General features: G+C 39.7%; 1 long non-coding RNA gene across 1 annotated transcript in view; it reads right to left on the bottom strand.

Moving 5' to 3' along the window:
* Positions 1-704: 704 nt before the first annotated feature.
* LOC104682614 overlaps positions 705-25423 on the bottom strand; it is a 65493-nt gene continuing 40774 nt past the window's right edge. Inside the window, exon 2 of the long non-coding RNA XR_750715.2 lies at positions 705-2680. This is a non-coding gene — a long non-coding RNA (uncharacterized LOC104682614). The remainder of the gene's footprint in view (positions 2681-25423) is intronic.

Raw genomic sequence — 25423 nt, 5'->3', positions numbered from 1 at the left:
GTATTGCATTGCACCAAACTGATGCAAGATCTACATTGAAATTTTTATGTTGACTAATTCCTTATAAGAACAGAATTGATATATTGTTGGTGTACAGGCAGGTGAGGGGGAAGAGGGTAGGAAAATGCTCTAGATAAGGAAGAGGAAGAAAACACTTATTAAGTGATACATACAGTGTGTTAGACAATGTATTAAACTTGGTGTTCCTAATAGTCCGATGAATAAATAATACTAGCTTCACTTGACAAGTAAAGAAACTGAAATTTAAGGAACTTAATCATCTAGTTCAAGTTTCCGCAACTATTAGAAGCAGTAAAGCCTGCTCCAGCATCAGCCTCACCCTGTTAAAACATAGATGGCTAGCCCCCCTTCCCCCCACCGGAGTTTCTGATTGAGTGGGTCTTGGGTAAAGCCCAAGAACCCGACTTTTAAAGGAGCTCCCAGTGATGCAGAGGCTGCCAGTCTGGGGACCACAGTGAGAGCCACAGTTGGTTGTAGGCCAGGTGGTTCCACGAATGAGATCAAGCTTTGTGGATCTCAGGAAACACGAATGCACTTAGAAGAACAATATAAAAACCTGAATCTAAAAAGAGTGGTCCAAGAAGAACCCAACTTAAGCCACCATGCATGGTCTTGTGTTTAAAGACACTAATATTTGTAATACATTGTAATAGAAAACAAGGAAAGAAAAATCAGAAATTCTCTTTGGCATCATTTTCTATATTTTTACTGTTGATTAATGAAGAAAGAAAAAATAAATGTTGTATGACACACACATACACACACACACGTCTATCTTCAGAAAAGAAACATACATATATTTGGAAGGACTTGTAGTTTTTCATTTTTCATGTGAAAAATTGAGGATATTCTTCTCCAGCTTGATTGTTAACCATCAACTAATTTCTTACTACCCTCATACAGGACAAAAATAATGTGGAGAATTTTTATGAGGCATAATTTATACCAAAAACTCCCCTCTATCTCTCCTCCATGTTGTGAATGAGACCCCTACAGCGATGAAGACTCCTTTTCTATGTTTCTATGTTCCTGAGGCATATTTCAGAATTTGGAATCCGTCTATTTGACAAGTAGAGGCATATCTCTACCACGGGGCCCCCATCCGTGGGCGTGCACGTGTTTCAGCCACGGGAGTGTCGGAGGCCAGAACACGTGGCCAGACTCTCGCCAAGTCCATCAGACCGTTGTTAAGAGGGCTGGAAGAGCCAAACCACAGCACCATCAATGCTGTGATTTACGCTTTGAAAACACTCCAAGTGGAGCGAGCACACATTCATCAATACGAATGCAGGAGCTGCCTCTGTGAGAAAAAGAAGAAAAACAGACAAACAAAGGGGGTAGTAATGGTTACACTCTGGAAAGGAAGGGTGCCCCATGCTTTAATAGCCTCTTCTATCCCAACTAAATCCTAGCTCATCATATCTTTTTAAAAAGTGGAGCCTTCTCCTGAGCAATAAGCAATCTAGACCAAAATCTCCTTGATGTTAAGAGGCTGTTTCTGATATGCTTCGGTTTTCCTCCTTCCTGAACTGGCTCAGATGCACTTACAGGTTGCAGAGACAGTGCAGAAGTCAAGCACAACCTTGGATGTGTCATCACTTCTGGCTCTGCGGGCCCTCTCTGGACCAGTGTTTTCTGCTGTCCTTCCTTCTGTGCCTACTTGCAGTCGCTCTGCTGGGAACTGACTCATCCAGAGCCTTTGGATTTGCACTTGATGCCTGGGTCTGGACTCTGCTTTTGTTCCTAGGCATTGTCTCCAGTTCTCTCTCTTCCTTTTCAAATGCTATGGCCAGCTCTGCCCACTGGGGATCCATGCACGGCTCCTAGAACCCTGGTACTGGTGCACTCACTGGCCAGCCTAGTGGCCCAAATGGAAAAGTGGGTGAGGGGAGACTACAGATGCTCACACAGCCCCTAATAAGTAACTGCACAACGAGCGTTTCATAAGGGATGAAGGAAGGAAGGAAGGAAGGAAGGAGGACGGGAGCACAGGCTGCTATGAGAAAGGGTACTCCAGCCTGCCTGGGCAGGTCACCAGCAAATGTCTATAGAAAGCCCAGAAACAAGTGGCACCACAGGCCTCAAAGCTGATGTCCACATGATTCCTTTATTCTCTTTTCACCACTGATCTCGAATTACAGTTCCTGTGCAGATATTTAATAAACTTCTAGAAGCATGTTAATAAAATCTTCATACCCTCATACTCCCTAATATGCCTTTCATTCCATTCTATCTCAAGAAAGCCACTATGTTTTAGTAATTTTACTCAGATAGGTCTTAATGAAGATACATATTTTTCTTAATGGAAGATGTTTTTAAAAGCTTTTCTTCTCTCCTACCTCTGTTCACAGTCACTTTAGAACCAAAAAAAGAAAAGCTAAGTTGAGGAATCTCCCAGTTCTCCTATTTGCTCTTGAATGGCGAAAGCTCCCCAGTCCTTATCAGAATAGCTCATGCGTTCACTTATTAATGATAGGAGGACCACTGAATGTCCAGATTGCTGCGGGCCTATGACACAGAAGATCCTTCCGTGAAAAAACATAAACGAACAATTTTGACTCATCACCCATTCTACAGGAAACAGCACAAACAAAAAGTGTGTGTGTCCATTATGGAGAAATCCATAATTTTATTCTCGGCAATCCAACTCTGTTGAATTCTGTGGCGTATACGGAAAAAAGACAGGATCATTGGTAAATGCTACAAAGAGTTCTGGAAATGAAATTTTAGCTCAGGCTTTGACACTCACCACACATGTACTTTTAAAAAGCTGCATGACATGATGTTACAATTAAAAAGAAAACATCACAACATGTTGTCACATGCAAATGTAAAACAATGGGCCATGTCTTAGAGCATCTGCTTCAAGTTAACTGCAGATGTGAAATGTTGATAGAAATTATTATCATTGGTGGGTGTTTTGTACTTTACTTTATATCACAATTTACTTAATTGGTTCAGACATATTTTAATAAATTTGATCTTAATCCAATCAGGCAGAAGTGTTCTGAAAAATTTACGTAATTGTTATTATAATACCTGAATGCTCTCAAGTAAAGTGCTTTCAACAGTGTCTAGGTATTTAGGAATCTGGAGTTTGGTTTTCAGAGTCTATGAAAATCCCATAGACATTACAATATGAGGTTCTTTTTCCATTTGAAGAAATTTTTACTCCTTTGATGGAAAATCTCAGAGAGAATTTTGGGAAAAGACAAAAAAGGGAGACAGAAGGCCTTTGATTAACGTATTTTACATCAAGTCACATGTATTGTTCTCTTGGCTCTGCACCTAGGACTTGTCCCCATTGGATGGTGACAGAGGCAGATCACAGCAAGGCAGCCTCGCTACTGAAGGCATGTGGCTGAGAGAATCCTGGTGTTCCAGGTGGAAGTTTCAAGAAACTGCATCTTCAGGTCACGCTGGGGTCAAAGATAGTTTCCTGTGAGGCTCAGTGGCCAATTGAAGTTCAGAAATAAATAAAAACAATAGAAATAGATAAGCATCCATGTTGATGAATATCGCACTGTACCTAGTACATAATAAACACTCAGTAAAATGAAATAAAACAAAGAAAGATTAAACACCAAGAGAACATCGTGAGTTCTAACTGAAAGGAACAATAAATTTAAAATAAAGCATGCATTATCACTTGGTTATCTAGACTGAACTGTTCGATATATAGTAGCCACATGTGACTATTTAAATTTTAACTACTTAAAATGTGATGAAATTTAAAAATTAGTTCTTCCATTGCACTACACACATTTCAAGTGCCTAATAGGCACTTAGGACTGTATGTACACTGTAGCAGACACAAAGATATAGAGTATGTTCATCATCAAACGAGGTTCTATTTAAATGTAGTGCTGCTCTAAACAATTGCCTGGAAGACATTCGAAGGAATAAAACACGGCTCTGAAATTTTTGATGGAGGAAATACATAGAAAGGACAGAGCAAATGGTGCTTCACAGAAAAGCTAATTCATGTGATATCCAAAATGAGGAGAAAAAAGGTCAGGCATGGTGGCTCACACCTGTAATCCTAGCACTTTAGAAGGCCAAGGTGGGCTGATCACCTGAGATCAGGACTTCGAGACCAGCCTAGCCAACAAGGTGAAACCACGGCTCTACGAACAATACAAAAATTAGCCAGGCATGGTGGCACATGCCTGTAATCCCAGCTACTTGGGCGGCTGAGGCAAGAGAATAGCTTGAACCCTGGAGGCAGAGGTTGCAGTGAGTGAGACCGTGACACTGCATTCCAGCCTGGGCAGCAGAGTGAGACTCCATCTCAAAAAAAAAAAGGAGAAAAATATACATTTTTATGGGGACATACAGAATATCTGGAGATTCATTTTGCAGGTAAAATCCCAGGGGAAAAAAACCACTCAATCATCTAAATCCATCTGCTTAGTTTTTGTGCTGTAAAATACAAAGAGGGAAAAATCATTGTTTTAAATCAGGTTAATAAGACACTATTTGATGTTATTTTTAGTGTTCAATGTAGACTTACAGTCAACACATCAAAGAATGAAATGATCTGTGATACTCGGTGACAGGCAAAAGTACATGGAAATAAAAATTTATGGTATAAGGCATTATTTTAAATTTGGTTTTTCTTTCAGTGGGAAGATAGCAAGTCTCATCACTGACGGCTTTTTTGTATGACTTATGATGACAACCCACCTTAGTGGTTCAATGCACCATTAAATTTTATCTTCAGTATATTCCCGACATGAAACCTAAATCTCTATTAAGCCTCAGCAATATAATGCAGTAAATTTCTCCAGAGTAGGGATAACCATTACATCTCTGTAAAAAACATCATTTTTTCCACATATGAAAATGGTTAAACTAAAAATTTAATGACTGAATCTAGAAAAGCTCCTTTAGGACATAGAAAATGAGTTTAATCTGTGAATGTGATTTATGGCTGTCAGGGCACCAAACTTCATCACGCAGCCATAGCACACAATAAAACATGCTGCGATACTTGCCCTTCCTAATGATGCTTGTCTTTGTCCTATGCATGTGTTGAGTACCTTGGTGATTCTCTCTGAGCTATAAGAACATCTATATCCACCCCGCTAGATGAGGCAAATGTAACACCAGCTATCAAGATTACTGACTTGTGACTGAAATATTGCTCAGAAGTAATGTTCTTCTATCCTTAGAACTACAGCATTCTATTTCATCCTGGAAGTAATTTGAAATATAGAGGGGGAGGGTTAAAGTATTAAGATAATGAATTAAACAAGACAGCTACTTAAATTAGGTCACATCCACCCAATTAGCCAATGTATTGGGAACTACAGCCACTTACCAGGTAGTTGTGTATGTAAAATTATAACACAAATTTTCACTGAATGAACCAACACTGCATATTCTCAAGGAATCTGGGGCATTTTTATTACACAGGAAATGCTAATCAAGGTAAGTTCAAGGGACAGTGCTTTGATCAGTTACACCTTTCTGCCAAATAACTGAGGTTTAATTTAGCCACATACTCTCATTACTTCATAATTAATCAACATTTATGTAATTTCTTAGCCATTTAAATATGGACTTATAATTTTCATATAGTTCATTATACCAAGAATGAATAAACATGTTGAAGAAAAATATTGTTGGTACACCAAATGCTGACAAAAGTTAAAATATGCTATTTTGACATTATTTTATATGAAGTTATTCAAATATTATCACTATGAATTTCCCTCATTAATATTCACACATTTCAAAGGTAAAAATTCATAAATTTTAGCATAATATCTTGCTATTGTCTTATTCCCTGTATTATTTATTTGCTGTGTAACAAATTAGTACTCCAAACCTTATGCCCTAAAATAACACATATTTATTGTTTAATACTCCTGTGGGTCAGAAATCTGGGCACAGCTTAGCTGGGTCTTCTGCTTCAGGATTTCTGACAAGGCTGTGATCCAGGTGACATTTAAGACCACAGCCATCTCGGGGCTCAAGAGAGCTAGAATCAGCTTCACAGCTCTCTCGGTGGTGGCAGGCAGAATCCCGACCCTCAAAGACTGTTGGACTTAGGGCTTCAGCCCCTTGCTGGCTTAGCGCCATACCATCTGGCCCTGTCCATTACAGCAAGCTTGGGGTAGAGTGAAGAAGAGTATACCAGTGAGATGAAATCACAGTCTTCTATACCCTACTCCCAGAGGTGATATCCCCCTACTTTTATTTACTCTATGTATTAGAAACAAGGCACTGGGTCCACTGTACACTCAAGAGAACGTGAACATGAACACTCAAGAAGACCGATCGACTCCAACTCCCTAGGGAAGTGAGTAAAGTTCTAAAGAGCGGAGTTACCAACCTATGTAGGAAGTAAAGATGAAAGGATAGGTTTGAGGGAGGAGGAGATAATGAATTCAGTTCTGTTTAGTTTGAAGTCTCTATGGGATGGTCAGGTGGAGGATGTCCCGTAGGCACCTGATACAGGGTCTGAGAGAGGTCAAGCTGACCACATAGATAAGAAAGCCATTAGCACACGAGAGGTAGGTTTGGGAGCAGGGGTAGAGAGAGAATATGAGGACAAGGACAGAACACTAAGGAGCTCCAACATGCAGGACCAGGCAGAGAAAGAGGATCCAGAAAGGGAACTGAGAAGGAATGGTCACCAAGATAGAGCTGCCATCATCGTAATATTACAGAAAAGACAAAAGCAGAAGTGAAGAAATAAGAAAACAAGAAAGAAAAAGCTTCTGTTTCATTGTTAAAGTAATACAAAGAGATAAAGTAAGACAAGGAATTAAATATGTCCATGTGATCTGATAATTCAGAAGTCATTAGAGACCACTAACAAGTACATTTTCATTTGCTTAATGGTGTGGAAGATAAATTGTAATAGGTTTAGAAGTGACTAAAAGGTGATGAAGTGATGGCAACCCATACAGGCTACACTTCAAGCTTAGTCAAGATAAGATTTTTCTTTCTCCTGTCAATTTGGTAAATTTTTGCAAAGTATGTTGACAATGGTGTAAAAATATGGTACTACCATTCATTTCTGGTAGAAATAATTACAAATTGAAATATTCTTTCCAAAAGGCAACGAATATTGACAGCCTCTCATAACCCCCACATTTCACACTAGGAATGTATTCCAAAGAAATAAGCAGGGACGAGGTCGGGCAGAGTGGCTTGGCTCATGCCTGTAATCCCAGTACTGTGGGAGGCTGAGGCACGTGGATCATCTGAAGTCAAGAGTTAGAGACCAGACTGACCAGCGTGGTGAAATCCCGTCTCTACTAAAAATACAAAAAATTAGCTGGACATGGTGGTGCATGCTTGTAATCCCAACTACTCGGGGGCTGAGGCAGGAGAATTGCTTAAACCCAGGAGGTGGAGGTTGCAGTGAGCCGAGATCACGCCACTGCGCTCCAGTCTAGGTGACAGAGTGAGACTCGAAAAGAAAAGAAGAAAAGAAAAAAGAAAAGAAAAGAAAAGAGAGGGGAGGGAAGAAGAGGGGAGGGAAGAGGAGAGGAGAGGAGAGGAGAGGAGAGGAGAGGAGAGGAGAGGAGAGGAGAGAAGACAAGAAAACAAAAGAAAAGAAAAAAGAAAGGAGGGAGGGAATTGATCCAAAACTTCATTGGTTAATATTATTGTCACAGTGGAAACCTAAAAACATCTGAAATGCCTAACCATAGAAGATATTTCAAATAAATTAAGGAACACTTTATATGTTGGTAAAGGTAAAAATTTTTTATAACCATAACAGATAAGCCCTAAATTCTCAGTGGCTTAACCAAATATACCTTTATTTCTCCAACCAGTTGCTAAGGGATCCGGTCTGACACAAGTCTCACCCTATTAAACAGGCAGAGCCTAAAGTCATCTTGAATATATCTAGTCAGAAGATGGAGGAAGAGAGAAAGGAGAAGGCATATGCACTTCTTAACCAGATGGAAGTAAAATACATTCCTTCCATCCCCCTCAGATGCAAGGGGAAGTAAAAACTGTAGTCCTTAAATAGGCAGTTACTCCCAACAAGCATTTTCTAGTATGGAAGGGGAACAGGATCTCTCTGCATAGTTAGCCTTCTCTGCCACAGTCCTCTTCTCTGGTCAAAATGTATCCATGTGCATCCCCATTCCTACATACAGGATCTATTCCCCACACCCCAGTAGACTTCGAAGCCCCATGATGAATGTGTTACGTACCCTGGTCACTCTGGCTCCCCATGTGACTGAATGCAGCAGCATTCGGCTTTTCCAACAAACGCCAAACACGTGTATTATTTCTATTCTCTCTCAATTTTTGCCTACAAACAGAAAAATTTTGCCTGAGGCCATGTAATTTTCCAATGTCCATTTTGTGAGTTGAGTGGTGGAATTCCACAACTGAATTGAATTTGGAAAAGATATATTGAAGACCTAATCCCTGATACCTGTGTGTGTGACCTTATTTGGAATTAGGATCTTTGCAGATATAATCAAGTTAAGATAAGGTTATACTGGATTAGGGTGGGCCCTACCTCCAAGGATTGGTAACTTTATAAGGAGAGAGAGATTTAGAGACACACACACACACAAACACACACACACACACACACACACACACACACACACACACACAGCGATGGACATGTGAAGATGGATGAAGATACAGGCAGAAATTAAAATGATGCAGCTCCAAGCCAAGGAGTGGGAAGGAGCGTCAACCGCCACCACCAGCAGCCAAGAGGCGCAGAGGGATTATTTCCCAGAGCTTTTGAGGAGAAACGCCCTGCCAACAACTTGATTTTGGACTTCTAGGCTTCAGAACTATGAGGGAATGAATTTCTGTTGTTTCACGGACCCAGTTTGTGGCAGCCCTAAGAAACTAATATAGTCTGCATTCAACCAACACATCCTACAAAGATTCTATTTTCACTTTCTGCAGTTACGGCTACAGGCAAATTGAAGATCTTTAAACTTACTTTTGGAGACAGTTTAACCAAATGTTTTGTTACCCCATACCCTGGGCCTCTGTCTTCCCATGCTTCAGCGCAAAGTCTTTTACTATTCCCTGCCTGGCATCTCAAGCAATGTCACATGTTTTCGGATATTTATTATACTAGCACTCACTTTAAGATACTAGTTCCTATATTAAAGTAACACTAATCAATGTAACAGATAAACTCCGTATTTCAGTGGCTTAATCCCATGAAATTTTGTTTCTCACTCTGTAAATCTAGCCGGCAGTTGGGGGGACAGGGGGGCCCGGGGTGTGGAAGTGTCCTACTCCATGGGGTCATTCATGACCCTACTTTGATATGGGCTCTGCCAATCCTCAACACATGGCTTTCAAGGTGACCCTGGCCATTGTGACCCAGTAAACAGATGAAAGAAGTCACAGAGCTTGGAGAATACCCACTTCTTCACTATTTTGGCCCAAAAGCAACACACACCACTTTTAATAAGCGCTTGGTCACATGGCCCTACTGTGGTGAAAGTGTCCTGGAAGGACAGCCAGACCCCAGAAACAACTTTACAGAAGGGAAAAAGAGCACTGCAATGGGCTGAATGTTTGTGTTCCCATAAAATTCATATGTGAAATCCTAACCCCCAATGTGATAGCATTAGGAGGTAGGGTCTTTGGGAGATAATTAGAGTGTGAGCATGGAGCCCTCATGAACAGGGTGAGTGTCCTTAGAGAAGGGACAGGCCTCTCTGTCATGTAAGGATACAATGAGAAGTTGGCTCTGCAACCCAGGACCATTAACTAGCACAAACTTTGCATTCCAACACTATTTGAGAGTGTGAGAAACATCTCATTAAAATACTTACAATAATTACAATTACAAACTTAAAATAATTTACATTGTAAGGTATATTTCATATTTTTACTCTACCTGTATCTAAAATACATCATTACCAATAGGCAGCAGTATATATGCGCATATGTGGTTGGTTATATATTGATATTATCAGTGTTTGGCATGTGAGTAGGATTATTTGTAATTTTTATTTATTTTTTATACATTTCTATGTTTTCCCAATTTATATTTCCAATTTAATACATATATGCTTTTTGAGTCTGAAAAAGAATAAGTATTATATTGATCATAGAATCAAAGAAGTTTAGCATTGTACCTGGCACATAATAGCTGCTGAACAAACTTTTATTGGACTAATGAAGGACACTGGATGAGAAAGACAAGAGAATGGATACTAATTAGAGAGCATTTCAGGATCACAAGAGAGTTTCTGTAAGGATAGGCTATTTGAGCATGTGTATAGGTTGAGGAAAAGAACTTAGTAAAGAAGGAATAAATCTAAGATACACTATTGGAACAGAAGAAACTGAGATCAAAGGCCTGCAGGCAGACTGATCTTGGGCAGAAACAGAGACTAAAGAGGAGAGAAGCTTTGCTGAGCAGACAGGCAAATAATAAGGAAGGGAAGGAATTGTTTCATAGTTTATGTATATAACTTTATATACTGTATATATGTATATAACTTTATGTATATAACTGTATATACTTTATATACTGTATTTGATGTACATAACTTTATATACTGTTACCAATATGTCAGAGTTGGTGTTACTCAACCTGAAAAGTCTTATACTCTGACTTCCATAGCCTCTACACCTCTAAAATTTTCATGTAAAATAGAAAAGGTTTTCCAGAGAGAGTGAAAGACTAGGCGCTAACTAGAAGGCTCCAATGGAATTTTGGGGAGGACAGCGCAGTAATGAAGTCATTGTGTTTAAATTAGGGAGCAACGGAAGACTGAATTACTAAGTGTTCTGTAATGCAGTATTTTAGAAACTTTGTCTCAAGTTATATGCTACTTTCTGTAATTACAGAAATCTAATGTTATTTTATCTAATTTTGATCTGGGTGCTGATGGTGTCAATATCTTGGCTCTAGAATCAATAACATGTGTTCAGGTTTTATGACTGGTGATACACCCCCTTGGAAACCATTCTCCTGCATCATTCAGGCCACTACAACAGCAGGTGAATCTTCATGATGTTTTTGTTAGTCTCTGATGGAGGAGAGACTAGTACAGTTTGGCACATGTACTAAAAATACATAAGATATAGTTCGCAAAGCTGACATTTAGAAAAGTTCTGCCTTCGTTAAAAACAAAATTTTATCTCAATAACTTCAAATAATTTCACACAATTTCTTATGCCCTAGTGAGTCTTGGTCTTAGGTATGCATATATGACTTACCTACTTTTTTCCTGCTATTGGCCAAGATCGGCATCCCCCCACCCATGTCAGCTACACTCAAATTTGCTAGTTTCCATACTAAGAGTTCCACCTACTCCTTTTACACTCAGGGGAAGGAACAAGTACTCCTTGTACTTTCCGCTTTAAATATAGAGCACCTGCCAATGCACTTAGCACATAAAGCATCTGCTCAATAAGGGTTAGATACTAATACACGGAACATAGTGGTCTTTTCTGCACTGCTAAGAATTACCAGTAGTCCAACAATACACTTCCTAGCTCGCTAATGAACGTGAGTTTAAGAAAGGGCTCAAACCAATCGAGGGAGCAATTTCTTATGCTAAAGCATTAGACAAGGAGTGAATTCATTTTTCAACAATAAATGTTCTGCTGGTTATTAATCCAAGTCCTGGGGACGGTATTTAGAGCTACCAAACCAGCTAACTTCCCTCAGTCATCTACTGCTATAACAGAGTTGGTGCAAGCAGAGTTATAAAGACCACAAGAAGGAAGAAATCCAAGCTGTGCCAAGGCTACCTGGAAGAGAATTATGATGAGAGTGTTTACTAAGATTCCTGATAAATAAAATACCATGCATGGGATGGCTTATTGGTGAATTTGAGCTATTTCAGGCCAATTTTCTTATAATCCCACATGTGCTCACCAGCTGACCCACGTCTTCGTATCATCTGCTGGACATTACTGAGATAGTAAGAACCTTCTCCTGGGATGGGAGTACAGATACAAATCAGTTTTCTCAAAGTAATGTCAGTATGTGTGAAATTTACCATAACCAGGGGATTGTCAAATATGTATCATTAGATAATCACTGGCTAACCTTATTTTTACAGTAAGCATGGGATAAAAAAGTTAGTGTAATCATAACTACTATAAAAAACATTAAAATTATCTAAAAATATCATTACTAATGCTTAAATGTAAAGTTAGCATAGCAGTGAACACGAACATTTTAGAGTTGTAGAGGCTCTAGAAGTCAGAGTCCAGAATTTTCAGGCTGACAAACACCAACTCTGCCTAATTGGAAACAGTAGCGATTAAAGTAGAGGACTATTAAGTCCTATCAATATCTCTTTCAACCAATCATGATGCAATTTTTATTGTCAACTTTGTAATCTGTATTAAAGAAAAATATCTTCTTTCTTTATTGTGTTACAAGTGATGCCCTGTAGGTCACGTCAAAATTAAAAAAAAAATAAAATGAGAAATAAATTTTGTAGATAATTTAGTTCTTATTCATATCTACCAAGATTTTTCGCTTGTAATATTCAGATAAAGATAAGTTAGGGGACTTGAATCATACAGAGAAAGCTTCAGTGTTTTACTTTACTGTGTTTGGATGAACACAGACATATTAAAGAAAAGACAGACACAATTTCCTGCCATTCATCTAAGGACAATTCAGACTTAATACACGGAAACAACATTTTTTTAAACAATCGTTTAAAAAGCTAAGTGCTCCTTGAAAAACATTGGCCTTTTTTAATCACCAGGGCTTGTATTCTCATCCTTATTTGCACTATTTGTACTGTGTACATCATCAGCCTTAGCACATCTCCATCCTTGATGCCTGTTTGTGAACAAAAACAGAGTTAAGCAGTACCTAGTAAATCCTTCATGTGCGTGGCCCTAAGCATTCTGGCTATTAAAGGCAGCTGGATTTGAAACCCAGTAGGACCCAACTTGCAAAGATAAGGAAACTAATACAGGGTATGGCCGTAAGCATTGATCCACCTTTCTAGGTCAACAGCTGCTCGTCCGTCGGTCTCTCTGATGAAATCAGGGGAGCATGATGAAATGGCCATGAACGTATCATGCATCACTCTTTCCACCATCCCCACCCACAACACCACACCTTGATTTTTAAAGGAATAAACTCCAGCACCCAGAGGATTGTTTAATTTTACCGAGAAAGTCCAAACTTGTAACAGCAATAAAAGTCAGAGTTTTATGGTAAAGAATCAGTTTGGATTGCTCATGAAACATCTTTCATTCAAATGCCTCCAACCTGCTAAAATAAAGGATAGGAATCCATACATTTTATAATAATCAAGAAAAGTATCATACTGCATAGTATTTCCTAAGGGAAAGCTCTGATGAAATCACAACATGCCATCATTAATGAAGTAACATTTCATCGCATTCATTTGACGATGTTAACCCAGCTCAGTGGGGTACCCCCTTCATTTGGCTAGCTGACAGCTTCTGGTGGCTTCTTAAATGTGAAAGATGTATTAAGTTCATACCTACTGAAGACATGGGCAAATCATTCCTGACACTGTGCAGTTTCACTTGATAAATCCAGAGAATGTGTCAGCAAGCTGAGTGTAGTCATCTGTGAAAAATACTCTACTTTCAAATAGAAAAATAAAACTTGTTACACTTCTCTTTGCATCTTTAAAACTTACAGGCTTACACGTGAATATATAATTCTGCATTTCCATACCTATAAAACACATATCCCACTAGAAAATGTATTCTTGTTAGATCCTAGAATCACTAGATTCTGGTTGCTTGAGAGAAATTTCTTAAAAAGCACTGGGGCTCAGCTTGGTATTCTCCATGGCCGTCTTTCACTGACAGACAAGGCACTTTGTGTTACTTTAACATCTTATATCCATTCACCCCACTAAATATCTGCTTTCTTCACAGTCCACAGACATAGCTGTAAGAAAGTCTAGCCACAGAAGGAAATTTTAATTTTTAAGCAGCTGATGAGATGGCAATCTGTCTTGGTTGCTGCCATAATCTTCCATTTACAGCTGACATGTTTATTCTTGGGCATTTAAACTGTGGCCCAGAAAGCCATGAAGGGAGGCCAGTTATAAATGTTAGATTTGATTGGAAATGACATTCCAAAATAAACATGCCAAAGTGCAGCAGAGTATTCTCCTATGCATCCACGCTGCAGCACACTCAGCACACAAACCCACAGACACACCAACACACACAGAGCATTCGCCTTTGCAACGCCACTACACTCAGGCGTGCAAACACAGCGAGACATGTGCATGATTTCTATCTGATTCAATAAGAGGGAAGAAAATGAAGCAGGCACTGGTCAAAACAAATGTCATTCTACTCAGCAGCAAAGCATGTAAGGCAGGCATTAAGCCTCATCTTCCAACACCATAGAAGAATATTTTTAAAGACACAGAAGGAAGTATTCCTCCTGAAAGATCAGCTGGGAGGTCCCCTTTCCACATCACTCAATTCTCTAATGAGAAAATAAATGAATGAGAATAATAAAGGAAGGAATCACTTTGAAAAGATATAGATGCACAATAAGTATCAACCAGACTGGGCCTTCTGCCCAGAAAATCAAGCGAACGAAGGCAAAATCTGAAGGGGGAAAAAAAACAGTTTTGTTTTGTTTTTTTTTTTTTTTTTTTTTTTTTTTTTTTTTTTTTAGAGAATACTTGAAAGACATATTTAGCAAACTATGGTGGGGGGGGGAGGAAGCAAGAAAAACAGCATGAACAAGTGTGTTTACACAATGGGAAGGCCTGGGAAATGAAAGAACAGAAGGCAGAAGCAAGTAAAACACTGAAAAACAAAGCCCACCTTTCTCCACAAGGCTCTGCCTTCAGGAGCCAGCATATGCTGTCAAATGTCCTGCAACAGGAGGAAACTGAGGTGGAAACCCTTCATTAGAAATCTTTAAACTCTTGGCCTGTTTTTGTTTTTTTTATTACTGTGTCTAGGTGCCAGAAGGACACATATTAATTTTCATCCCATTTCTCCAATTTGCCTTTATTTTTGGACTGCCCCCCCCCCAACAAAAACAAAAACAAACAAAAAAACACCATTAGCCTGTATCTGCTAGAATTATCCCCAGGATGGTGAGAAGGAGATAGTATTAGAAGATAACAAATTGCCAAATGGTCAATTCAGTGAATGTGGCTGTAGGCATGGAATGATGAACTGGTGAAATTTTAAGCTGCTAAAATTTCTAGTAATGTTACACAGGCAGAATCATAAAGTTCATGCTTCTGAAGGGTAAAGAAATTTGTTTCTGCCTGGACTCAAATGTTAACTTACTCTTCCTGCCTAAAGAAACAATGTATAAATCCCACTTATCTAAGTGTGGGTTGAGCTCCTGGAGCACTCAGAAAGCAAGAGTGGACCTTGTACCACTGTGAAAACCGTGAAGGATCAGGTATTTTACCCTACCCACAAGCTAAAAGTTAGCCTGCCACCATTTCATGGTTGCCCCTGAAGATAGGAGACTCCTGGGCTAGAGACAAAAAATTTTATTACCCCCACCAAAAGCTGTAGTCAGTGACTGTGTAATTGCATCAATTTTCCAAGCCCCAAGTCCCACAAGAGCTTAAACAGACAAATGACATCTACGTTCACCATGGGTGGCTTTACAAAAGAGAAACCCTGAGTTTGGGGTATTCACTGCTTTTAGTTAGTGAAAGCCAGATTTCTTTTTTCTGCAGGGCGATAGTACCTCATGCCTCAAAGTTGCTCTTACTGCAAAGAAAATCCTAAGTCCAGGTAAGGATCAATCGAGGACTTGCATTTTGGGGACATCGCAAGATATAAATGAGCACCAGACTCCCAGTGACGAGTGCATGTGCCAACAGGCACCACATACATCACGAAACCACTGTTAGGATAACCATCATTGGTGGCAGGCGTTTTGAAGAAATCAAGGCCCTTTCAGAAATACAGCTAGTGGTAAAGATTGTGCTTCAAGTTTGAACTCCAGGAACTGCAAATTAAAATAATTAGTAAGAGTTCTCTGAAATGTTCACTAAATTCTCTGAAATTCAGGAAAGCGACCACGTCCGCCTTAGCTCAAAGCCCAGCTAAAAGACCTTGGTGAAATTATTTAATCTCTCTGTGCATTAGTTCCTCATCTGCATGAAGGAAGTAATAATGGTAACTAATTATTAGATCATCATGAATATTAAATGACTATACTTCTAAATATAACACCATATAGATGTCAGCCACTACCATCACTGCTACTATAATTATAATAGTATACTGGTTGGGAATAATATGGAATGCACATTTAATAGGACCAAGATAATGAAAAAAGATAATACGTGTTAGAATTAGAAAAAAGTTTTCTTAAGCATTTCACTAAGTCGTGGGCAGGTTCAATCAGATGTTAATATTAGACTTCCACTTCCAAAGAGATGAAATAGAAGTACTTTTTCTCATTCCTTCTGCTAAGTACCATTTAAAACCCTGCACGTTGTGTATAAAACAAACATAAAAAGCCTCGGAAAGACAAAGGAGAAAGCTCGCTGGCTAGAGACGGTAGGACACAGGGAACAACATCATGGTGAGTTCCGGGGGGGTTAGTTTGGGTTTTAGTGGGAGAAGCTAACAAGTCCAAATGTCAACAGGAGCAGATAAAAGCAAGCCCCCAATACAAATGCCTGCTATCCTTAACCAAAGAACCAGAAAGGAGCAGCTTAGCAAGACAGAAAACTTTCAGAGCATAACTGCTCTGCTCCAGCCAAAGAAAAGACAGTGGCCGCATATTCATGCCAGCAAAGATAGAGTGAGAAGCCTAGACTTCCACTTACTCCAGGGTGAACAGAAACACCTCAACCTCCCTATTGGGGTCATGTTAGAGAAGGCAGAGAAGGGAACTGGGACGTTCATCCTTGCCACATGGTAATGAGGCTGCCTCACTGCAGGGTCAGTGGAGACTTTGTGGGAAACCTGGACTTCCACCCCAACCAGTAGTAATGAGATGCCCCTCCCTCTCCTTGATATGTTGGTGTCACAGGTGGCCTAGTGCAAGGTAAGTGTACTAGGTCTTTCGCCATCACTCAGTAGTCATAAGATCATTCTCCATGCTGTCAGTGGGACCATATAGGGAGCACTCATGATGTACTTCTTCCTCTCCTTCCCAGGGGAATAAACAGGGGCCCAGGGACTGGAGGATCCAGAACTCCCATCACTTTCCAGCAGTAACAGGAAACTCTCCATTTCAGGTATCAGTGAGTGCCAAGGGATGGGATTTCTTCCCCTAACTGGCGACAAAGAGGCAACTCACTCCCCATTTTTCTGTCAGAGGATGTCAGAGGAAGTCAACTGATACATGTTTAAATAAGACCCAGAGAGTCTCATAACATAATACCTAAAATGTCCTCATTTCAATAAAAAAAAATCACTCATCACAAGAATGAGAAAAATCTCAATTTGGATGAAAAGACAATCAATAGAGGCTAACACGAAGATGACAAAGATGTTGCAATTATCTGATAAATACTTTAAAGCAGCCACGATAAAAATACTTCAGTGAGCTATTCTGAACATACGTGAAGCAACTGAAAAACAGAATCTCTCAGCAAATAAACAGAAGATATAAAAACTCAAATGGAAATTGGAGAACTGAAAAACACAATAACAGAATATTTTTTTAAAAACTTAGTGTATGCGTTCAACAGTGGAATGGAAGGGGCGAAAAGAAGAATTCGTGAAGCTAAAACACAGAACAACATCAACGACCCAATATTAACAATGGAGAGTAAACAAACTGGAAAACAAATCAACAAACAAGGCCTCTGGACCTAAGGGACTATAACATGAGATCTCAAATTCTTACCATTGAGACCTCGGAAGGAGGGGAAATAGAGTGAAGCTGACAAGTACTCAAAGAAATAATGGCTGAAACGGCCCAAATTTGGCAAAAGACCTAAACCTACATATTTAAGAATCTAAGAGAAATCCAAACAGAAAAACTCTGGACTCTGGTTGCCCAGGCTGGAGTACAATGGCGCGATCACAGCTCAGTGTAACCCCCACCTCCTGGGTTCAAGCGATTCTCCCGCTTCAGCCTCCTGAGTAGCTGAGTAGCTGAGATGACAGCATGCACCACCACGCCCGGCTAATTTTGTATTTTTACTAGAGACAGAGTTTCTCCATGTTGGTCAGACATATCTCGAACTCTCGATCGCAGGTGATCCGCCCACCTCAGCCTCCCAGACCGCACCAGGCTATGGTTTTTAAAATGGGAGTTCCTCCACACAAGCTCTCTCTTTGCCTGCTGCCATCCATGTAAGATGCCACGTGCTCCTTCTTGCCTTCCACCATGATTGTGAGGCCTCCCCAGCCATGTGGAACTGTAAGTCCAGTAAAACTCTTTCTTTTGTAAATTGCCCAGTCTGGGATATGTCGTTATCAGCAGTCTGAAAATAGACGAATACAGCTCATAAGCATGTAAATGACAGAAAAAAAAAAGAAAACTCTTAAGAAGTCTACCCCAAGACATAGCATAGTCAAATTTCTGAACACTGAAGACAAAGAAAAAGTCCTGAAAAAAGCAAGATAGAAATAAGCAATTGTCTATATTGAAAAACATAATTTAAATGGTGGCATATTTTTCATTGGAAATCATGGAGTCCATAAGGAAGTAATCTACTTTTCAAGTGCTGAAAGGAAACTGTCAAGAGAAGAATCTACATCCAGTGAAAAATAATCCTTCAGTAATGAACAAGAAACCAAGACATTTTCTGAGGAAGAAAAAGTAATAGAATTTGCTGCCAACAGATCTATCTTTAAAAAAATATCGCTAATAAAAATTCTCTAAAAAGAAATCATAACAGAAAGAATCTTGGAACATTGCAAAAGAGAAAAGAACAAAGGAAAGAGTTAAGTATAAGCAAATATGTTTTCCTCTTCCTCTTAAGTTTCTAAATTATGTTTGAGGGTTTAAAAAATAGAATATTCTCTAATGTAGTTCTAAATATATGGAGAGAAAATATTTACCATTTTGTTATGAATGGGAGAAGGTAAAGAAATGTAAAGAGATGTAAGGATTCCATACTTCACTTGAACTGGTAAAATATCAAGACCAGTCGGCTATAATAAATTATGTACCTATAATGTACTATCTAGAAAAACTACTAAAATTGCTATACAAAGAGATACTTAAAAACACTACAGACAAATCAAAACATGTTCAAGTGACCCACAGGAAGGTATGAAAACAGAGAAGTCAAAACAAGACAGAACGAATGGAAAACAAAAATAAAATATCAGACTTAAGCCTTAACATATCAGTAATCATATTAAATGTAAATGGTCCAAATACATCAATTCAGTAACAGAGATTGACAGAGTGAATTTGAAAACAAGACCAAACTACACGTTGTATATAAGAAACTAAAGTCAAATATAATGATAGGAGTAGGGCTAAAAGTAAAAAGATGGGGAAAATATATTATGCAGCCATTAATCTAAAGAAATTAAGAATAGCTATATTAACATCAAACAAAGTAGACTGTGGAGAAAAGAAAATTACCAGACAGAGAAGAGTATTACCTAATGATAAAAGGGTAAATCCACCAAAACATACAACTTCTAAATGTGTATAAATGAAACAACTAAACTGTAAAACATGTGAGGCAAAAACAGAACTAAAAGGAGAAATAGCCAAACTCACAATTAAAGTTGGGGACTTCAACATCCCTCTCTCAACAATGATAAAACAACGGGAGAGAAAATCAGCCAGGATCTGTAAGAACTGAAAACACATCACCCAGTGGAGTCTAACCAACATTCATACTTCAATCAGAAACATTTTTTACACTTACAGAACCTTAACCCATGAGAGACCATCTCCTGGGCCATTCAACAAACCTCAAATTTAAAAGAACTGAAATCATACAGAGTGTGTTTTATGACCCCAGTGGAATCAAACTAGAAATCAATAATGGAATAACAGAAAAACCTCCAGACATTTGGAAGTTAAACTATATATCTTTAGATATCTATAAACTATATATATATTTAGATATCTATAAACTATATATATATTTAGATATCTATAAACTATATATATCTAAAGATATATATCGATATATATATCTATCTATATAGATATATATAGTGACCATGGGTGACAGAGGAAGCCTCAAGCAAAATTAATATAGAGAGAGAGAGAGAGAGAGAGAGAGAGAGAGAGAGACAGACTTGAAGAGAAATAAAAACACAACATGTCAAAATTTATAAGACACACTTAAAGCAGTGCTGAGGGAAAACCTTAGGAAATTAAATGTCTATAATAGTAAAGAGAAAAAATTCAAATACATAATCTAACCTCCTCCTTCAAGGACCTAGAAAAAGAAGAACAAGAGAAACCGGAAGCAAGCAGAAGGAGAAAAATAATAACGTTAAGAGCAGAAATCAAAGAAATTTAAAAGAGAAAAAAAATCAGGACCAAATGTTAGGTGATCTAGCTCCCAGAGCTGACGTGGATTCAGTGGCCATGAAGAGCACTATCCAGTTATGATCTTTCTTCTACTTTGTAATATGAAAGATCAACAGAAGCCAAAGGAGGCCACGGTGTGCATTTCTAAGTCACACTTTGATGTGAGCTAAGATTTTAGCGCTCCATAGAGACAGGAGAAGTTTCCATCTACTACCACGTGGAAACAAGATACATAGAAATTTATTTATTACTCTAGTGGATCTTTGAATTACATGCATCCTCTCTCAGGGTATCATATCTGTGCATGAGCTATTGGATGAAAATAAAAAAAGAAAGTCTGAAAATTAAAAGAAAAAGAAAAAAATAGAAGAACGAAGTCTGAAAACACCTTCCATCATGGAAGAATACTGTGGTACCATGTGATGAAATACACGTGATTTCCTTCCCCAAAGTATATCAGAAATTGCTAGTGTTTTGATGCTTTTGGTTGGTACCATGAGGTTGCATATTCAAGTGAAGGAACAGAATTCCAAGGAAAATGAGGCATATGTAGTTGGAATAAAATTTTGTAAACTTTGCAGCATGAGGAACACCCCCTTGTGGCTGCCAATCCGCCGTGCTGCCCCAGCTGCCAAGTTCTCTCTTATTAATGTACTGATTTTAATGATGACAGCAAAGAGAATAACAGAGAGACTTGTTTCGTTTTGATTTTGCTGTGTCAGCATTTTAAAAATAATAGTTTCACCATTCAGCTATATAATATCACATTCTCCAAATTGTTCCAAAACTAATACAATTAAAGATAGCATCATTCATGCAGCTGGTAAAAAAGGGAGCTTTTTTATGTCTGAGTGGATCAGTATTTACACATCTAAATTATAGCATAAAGTTTTCAAGTTCTAATCTGATATCAGTTAGATGGGATAATTTAGACATGCCAACTTTTAATACTACAGAAAATTATGTCATTTAATGAATGCTACATTTAGACATATTAGAAGCATGGGCAAATAAAGTTGTAACCTAAAATGAGGAAGTGAAATCACCTTTTATTTCTAAATATCATGGTAGTTGAGGTTGGAAGTTTTTAAGATGTATATATGGTATACATCATATATAGAGATACTATTTTTAAAAATTACCCAAATAATGTAAGCAGCTACACAGACAGAAACCAGTGTATTATAGCCACAAAACTCAAATAGGTTCAGCTCCAACTCAGGCTATCAGTGAATCAAGAAGAAACACACATGGTGCCACAAAATCAGTTGTGCGTGAATGATTTCATAATTCTAATTATCCCACTGATCCGTTTTGCCACATTTATCATGGACTGACTACACAGGCATGTCTCTCAATCTCTAAAACACCACTCTGCTGTTTTCCTTATTCCTCACCCTTCCATTCCTGTTGTCTCAGACTTAAGAGTATTATGATGGATTCCACCCAGACCCTGTTTCAAGTGCTGCGTCACCTCCGCCATGATATTCTACGATTGCTTAAATTTCCTAAATTGCAACCTCATCATTTTACCCTCTACCTGAAATATTCCAGTTGTTCCTCACCCTTTTCAGGATAGACTCCGTAATCCTTATATAACATATTAGGCCGGGTGCAGTGGTTCATGGCTGTAATTCTAACACTTTGGAAGGCCGAGGTGGGGGATCACTCGAGGTCAGGAGTTCGAGATCAGCCTGGCCAACAAGGTGAAACCCCATCTCTACTAAAAATACAAAAATTAGCCGGGCGTGGTGGTGCATGCCCATAATCTCAGCTACTGGCTACTCAGGGAGGCTGAGGCAGGATAACCACTTGAACCCAGGAGGCAGAGTTTGCATTGAGCCGAAATGGTGCCACTGCACTCCAGCCTGGGCAACGGTATGGGACAAACCAAAAAAAAAAAAAATCAATTCCCATATAATCTAACCTCTGCCTTTCCATGTTTCTTTCCTCAGCCCACTCCCCACGTTTGCCTACGCACCAATGGTGCAGCCACCTCGAGCTACCTAGTTATGACATTCTTGCTTTTTCACAAACTATTCCTCTGCTTCCTGGGCCTGGGAGGACGACCAAAGCTGCGCCAGGGAAGGGCCCGTCCCACCAACTGAGAAGGGGCGGGGCTCCCACCTGCACCCTGGCTGTCCCTGCACGCTGCAGAGCATGCAGCCCTGGGGGCGCCTCTGAGATCGGAGCAGGCACCAACAGCAATAGCAGGGAAGAGCCAGGCAGCTGGGGCAGGCAATTCTGAGCCTGCAGGGGTTGGTGGCGGGGAGGAGCCTTCCTGGCCCCCCAAGAGCACAGAGATGATGGTGTCTGGAGCCATGGCAGGGCGGCTGCAGTGTCACCCGGAGCGGGAGGCCCGGCCCAGAGGGGCAGGGCTGCTGCCTGCGCCATGGAGCATTATAGCCCCAGCCACGCCTCCCCCGTGCAGCCTGTGTCTTGGCAGCCATGGCTCTCCATGGGCGGCTGCTGCCATCACTAGGATTCAAAAAGCAAAAAGCAGCAAAATAATAGTAGTAAAACAAAGAAAAGCGCCTGTGAGCCCAGCACTTTGGGAGGCCGAGGCGGGCGCGTCACGAGGTCAGGAGATCGAGACCATCCTGGCTAACACGGTGAAACCCCGTCTCTACTAAAAATACAAAAAATTAGCCGGGTGAGGTGGCTGGCGCCTGTAGTCCCAGCTACTCGGGAGGCTGAGGCAGGAGAATGGCGGGAACCCGGGAGGCGGAGCTTGCAGTGAGCTGAGATCCGGCCACTGCACTCCAGTCTGGGTGACAGAGCGAGACTCCGTCTCAAAAAAAATAAAATAAAAAAATAAAAAGTTCATATATCAAAGTAAGTTACTATGGTTAGTAAAGATAATAATAATGACTATGAAGTGGGGTTTGAGGATGCTCAGTAAATTACGTGCACCTCTTGCACCTACTTATTCATCTTAACAGATAAGACATAAGCACTAGCAGTTGGAGATCAAATATTGCCTTCCTTGCTTAACAAACTGATATTTGAGAAAGTAAGATGGTGGCAACAGTGGACTTCTTCATACTGAACCACAGAACTGTACTCATTCACGGCGGCAAGCCTGCTTCCCATGTAAATAAACACAGGGGCAGCCAGCTCCCGCTGAGAAAGAAGGAGGGAAGACACTGCTTTCCGTGCTCACTTCCCCTCCAGAGCTCATCCGTGAAGAGAGCGTTGCACCCCCACCTGGGGTGGACAGATAAAGGGGTGAAGACAGGCCAAAGGTGTGACAAGTCTAGGTGCCTGCCCTCAAAGAAAACATAAGGAATGCCCATCATGTATTTCACCCTGCAAATGACTAAGTTAAAGGCATTTGTTAAAAGAATAAGAATACTAGACAGCAATATTAAGATGTGAAGACTTTAAGTTGCATTACATTAAAAATTCAAAGGTAACTACTAAAAGAACACAAAGGGAACATCTATACCAATATAGATAAAAAGAGGAGTGAGTAATCCACTTATCCAATCAAGAATCTTAAAGAATAAAACAAAAATCAAAGAAAAGGTTTGGTATATAAAAACAGATACACAGAAGTCTGGATGTATTAGTAATCATAACAAATGGTATTGCAGACAAAAAGCTGAATATAATCATAAGGAAATTTAAGAGAATTCCAATTTAGAGACATCTGATGAAACGAGTGACCTATATGCTTAAAAAAATGCAAACATAATAAAAGACAACAAATAACCAAGGAATATTCCAGATAAAGCAGATAAAGAGATATGATGATTAAATTTGGTGCATAATCTTGGGCTACACTGAGTCTTAGCAAAAGCTGTTATAGGAGAAATTGTTGGGACAAATGATAAAACTGGTACAGAAACAGTAGATTAGATAAAATATACCAATATTAAATTTTCAAAATTCGATAAGACACTTGTATATTACAAAATAAACACTGAGGTCAAGGGACATAACGTATATAATCTATTCTCAAAAGGTTCAAAAAATTGCATATGGGGGATGGATATGTGTGTATGAGTGTATATCAAAGGAAATGATAAATTCGTGTGGTGAAATATTAAAAATCAGTGAATCTAGATTAAGTGTATAAGAGAATTAATTATACTATTCATGTAATTTTTTTAAATTTTAAATTATTAACAAATAAAATGTCTAAAACTGTTAAGAGGGCATTGACAATAGAGTTTGTGATCATTTTAAAAACAAAAATAGCACTGTAGTACTGTGTGTGGACACACTGGAAAGCAGGATGAATGTAAGTTCATGAGTGAGAAGGATACTACTAACTTCAGAATGCAGTTGTCCCCCCTTATCAGTGGGGGATATGTTCCAAGACCCCCAGTGGATGCCTGAAATGATGGATAGTGCTGAAGTAGGACATTTCCCTGACCTCTTTCCAGGCAGGATCTGGAGTGCACAGGCACTGGCAGGGGCAAACTCCACTCACTCGCTGCTTCACCTCTCACAGGAGGGGGAGCGCAGGTGAGCAGGTGGAGGAGCTGGGGTGGGCACTTTTGGATGCCAGCAAGAGTGAACTCCATGCCAGCTCTGCAGCAGCAGCTTGGGGAGGGTGCCCACGACCCTTGAGGCCCCAGAGAAAGTGTTACACTGCCCTTGAAGCTTTGCCATCTGCAGATGTTTTATGTGTTAACAGCTCAGTGGAGGGTCAGTGTGACAGCCTTCTGCACCTGCACCTGAGTTCTTATCCCACATCCAGGAGGAATGAGGTTGTACAAACAACCTGAAGACAGTAAATGTGGGGGGTTTTATTGTGATGAACGTGGCTCTCAGTGGGAAGGGGAGCTGAAAAGGGGATAGAGTGGGAAAGTAATCTTCCCTGAAGTTGGGCCATCTGCAGCCAGACTTCCCTTTAAAGATACGCTGTCAAGCCATCCCTCTGAAGTCAAGCCACTTTTCTCCAATGTCTAACCATAGTCTCTGACATCCAGCTGCATCTCCTCTCTCTGCCGGTTCAGCCTGGGGTTTTATGGGCACAGGAAAGGGGGTGGGGTGGGCCATGGG

This window comes from Rhinopithecus roxellana, chromosome 18, assembly GCF_007565055.1.
Source record: "Rhinopithecus roxellana isolate Shanxi Qingling chromosome 18, ASM756505v1, whole genome shotgun sequence".
Lineage (NCBI taxonomy): Eukaryota > Metazoa > Chordata > Mammalia > Primates > Cercopithecidae > Rhinopithecus > Rhinopithecus roxellana.
Note: the sequence above shows the minus strand (reverse complement) of the source record. Positions and strands in the feature narration are given on the sequence as shown.